Source organism: Sinocyclocheilus grahami, unplaced genomic scaffold, assembly GCF_001515645.1.
Source record: "Sinocyclocheilus grahami isolate Dianchi unplaced genomic scaffold, SAMN03320097.WGS_v1.1 scaffold1330.1, whole genome shotgun sequence".
NCBI classification, from domain to species: Eukaryota; Metazoa; Chordata; class Actinopteri; order Cypriniformes; family Cyprinidae; genus Sinocyclocheilus; species Sinocyclocheilus grahami.
The window spans coordinates 466,625-470,310 of record NW_015506509.1 but is presented as its reverse complement, the minus strand read 5'-3'; positions in this window follow the sequence as shown (position 1 = coordinate 470,310).

Sequence of the window (3,686 nt, the reverse complement as noted above, 5' to 3'; positions counted from 1 at the left end):
TATATATATATATATATATATATTATTCATATTTTTTCCAGTGTAGTGTATCGCAACCCCTTATTGCATTTCAGCTTTTGTGTCATATACATTTTCCCCCCATTGTACACAAGGCACAAAGTTTGTCATCACATTCCATAACGTTAAAGGTCACCTTAACTACTGTAATGTGTGTGAGCGGTTGTGAAGGGCAGGGTGGATACAGTTACCTCACAAATACGAGCAAACTCTCAGATATCTTTCACATCAGCCACCCCCGCCCTATACTACTGGTGCAAAGTTTTACGGCTGCTTGATTGACAGCGTTATTACTATGGAGGGAGCTGGTTATGTGTAAAGCTGGTTTATAATGGCTGTGAAGAGGATGTGTCTGGAGAGAAGATGGAACGTGAAGGGAGAGGGCGAATGCCGGAATGTAATTATGGCGGGACCTGGGTTTCACTCCACGTGTATCATCCCAGATGAGCGCTGCAGTGCATGCTAATGCGACGAGAGACCCAAGAGAAACAGCACACACGAAAAACTCTGTTTTAGCTATCTTTATACTATTCTTTTCCCTTTTTCCCTACAGTTGATTTCTCTGTTTTCCTCCTTTATATTCACCTCTCTGACTTCTCCCCTTTACGCTCTCTCTTTAGTTGCATAAAACATTAAGTAAACACATTAAGTACACTCTAAAAAAATGCTGGGTTGTTTCAACCCAACTTTGGGTCAAATATGGACTAACCCAACTTTTGGGTTAAAAATTTTATGTAAAAATTTAATCCAACGGTTGGGTTAGTCCATATTTGACCCAAAGTTGGGTTGAAACAACCCAGCATTTTTTAGAGTGTACCCTCATCCTGAGGCTTGTTGTCAGATAAACATCCACATTTAGTTGTACGTGTATTGGAAGACACAAAATACATTCTTTGAATATGAAAACACTAAATATGTATCTGTTTGTGCTTCAAGTTGTTGTTTGAATAGTATTACTGTTGAAAAGGAAAATTCACCCTCAAGTTGTTCCAAACCTATATGCTGTTGAACATGTTGCTGTTGAACACAAAATAAGATACTTTGAAGAATGCTATAGTAACCAAAAAGTTGACGGCAGCCAATGACTTCTATTGTATGGAAAGAATACTATGGAAGTCAATGGATACATCAACTGTTTCGTTACCAACGTTGTTCCTTTTTGTTAAGCAGAAGATAGAAACTCATAGAGGTTTGAATGAAACAAGCAGAGGGTGAGAAAATGATGGCGATTTTCATTTTGGGTGAACTATCCTTTTAAATGGCTGTATTTCGTTTTCCCATGTGTGATGCAGTAGTTCATTTTATTATATTTATATTATATGTTTTATAAATTTTTTTTTTAAATATAGTATTTACTAAACATTTGCTACATTTGAGAACAAAAAAATATTAATTATCACTTGAAGCCTGATTAAACTTTTCTTTGGAAATATAAAAGTATATAAAAAAAGAAAGCATTTTTTCTCAAAAGCAGTACTAACAGTGATAAATAGACTGTAAAAACAGGTTAAATGCATTTATAACCTTCATCGTTTGCCTTTTCAAGTGCTCTTTTGTTGTGCATGTTTGGAATTTCGCTGCAAGAGTCACTTTGTGTCCGAACACTTCCTCTATATACGCCCACTGCCGCTGTCACAGCCTGTGCTGTTTGAAGACACAATGCTTTTATGATTAGACCTATTCAAATCAGTATTACGCATCAGCCTGGTATTCTCTTCTGCATGGCATGAATGTCTCTACTGTGACAGTTGCCGAGACATGGCCCGTGTAGGCTTTTCTAAGCTGGTCTTCATCTTGTAGGCCTGAGAAAATTGTTAAGACCGCTCTCAGATTGATAAGAAACAGGCTGTAAAAGGACATATGGAGGCGATAGTAAAAGCTGAGCACTGGATGGGGCGTCCCCACGTCCTTTCTCATGGGACAAGCATGTGCTTGGGATAAAAGATGCCAGGGACAACAGGGACGCTTTTAAGTGATGCTGTGGATGCAGTGTAGATACTACTCTGAAAGGACAGTATTAATAATATGGTGCTTTTATTTGTACCATTGTACTGAATGATTGCCATGTTTATAGGCATTTATATGGTACACCAATGTACTTGGTACAATGGATCATGTACCATACATACCCCAAAATCGTTGATAGTACCATTGTACATTGTCCAAAAAACATGGAAAATTTATTTTATTTTGGCCTGTCAAGTGATTAATTGCATACAAAATAAAAGTTTGTGTTTACATGTGTGTCAAGTCAAGTCAAGTCACCTTTATTTATATAGCGCTTTTAACAATACAGATTGTGTCAAAGCAACTGAACAGCATTAATTAGGAAAATAGTGTCAATAATGCAAAGTGACAATAGTAAACACTCATTTTTCAGTTAAAGACAGTTCATGTGTGTGTGTATTGTATATTTATTATGTTTATATAAATACACACACATACATGTATATATTTTAAAAATATTTATATGCATATTTATTTATATAGAATTTATAATATATTTGCATATTTTATATATAAATATAACATGTTTTTCTTAAATGTTCTTTGTAATTAACTACCATATCTGTTAATTGGTCAAGCAGACGTGGTTATTGGTCAACGCAATAGTCTCAGAATGGTTAAATGCTGTCTGATGAATTTCCTGGCCTAAATATGTAAAAACCAAATGTGTGTCTATTTGCATGTAAGTTGTTGTTTTAATAGTCTTACCATTGCTCATAATATTTAACAAACACCTGCCCTAAAGTATTGAACTTCATATTAAACTTGGTCTGTCACTAATAATAATGCCACTTTTTGTACTGTAAGTGGACATTTTGATCAATTTAAGTGGTTTTCCATTAAATACTAAATAATTCATCTTATTATCATAGGATATGGAAAGCAGTGCTTTGTTTTTAGTTTGTTTGGACTGTTGTTTACCCAGATTGGATAAGGACACTGGTCTAGTGAGGACAGCAGTGGTCTTTGGGGGACGTTAGTAAGCTATGCCTCATAGCGACGTCATTTAAGTCATCTAATTTGACAGGATAAGTAAACCCCCAGAGATCTGTGCTTTCGCAGTGTGCTCCAGTATGAAAGAGATTATTAAAATGCTTGTGTATGGTGCCATTGAAAATTGCTCTGTAGTGGTGTGCAGCTCTGGAAAACATATTTCTTCTTACCTGGAGTCTGGAAAGAGTAGACTGGAACTTTATTTGGGTGTTGTTTAGAATGGAACAGATTGATTACATTTCAATTTCTCAAATTGAAAACATGGGAATTGGTTAGATGGATGAGAAAATGTTGTTCATCTAGAATTGGAATTAATGAGTTATGTTGCAAATGCATGAAATTTTTGCTTCCTCTATCATTACTCTGAATCGTGCATTAGACACAATTCTCAATGTGTAATTATGAGATATGAACTCATTTAGTATCTGTAAATGATGTCTTCACACTGGATTCAGTTTATTTTGCTGGTGTTTGACATGAAGAGCTAGAGGTTTGGGTCTGTGTGATTGTGATATAGCCTGAAGAGGGCAAACGGAGGTTGTGAATCACCACACAGCAAGCTCAGCTCAGCTCAACATGACAACAGGTGCTTGAGCAGCAGTGATTGGGCCCTTCAGGATGTTGCCCTTCATTTCACCCTGGAAGCTCTATTAAATGTGTTGTCCCCC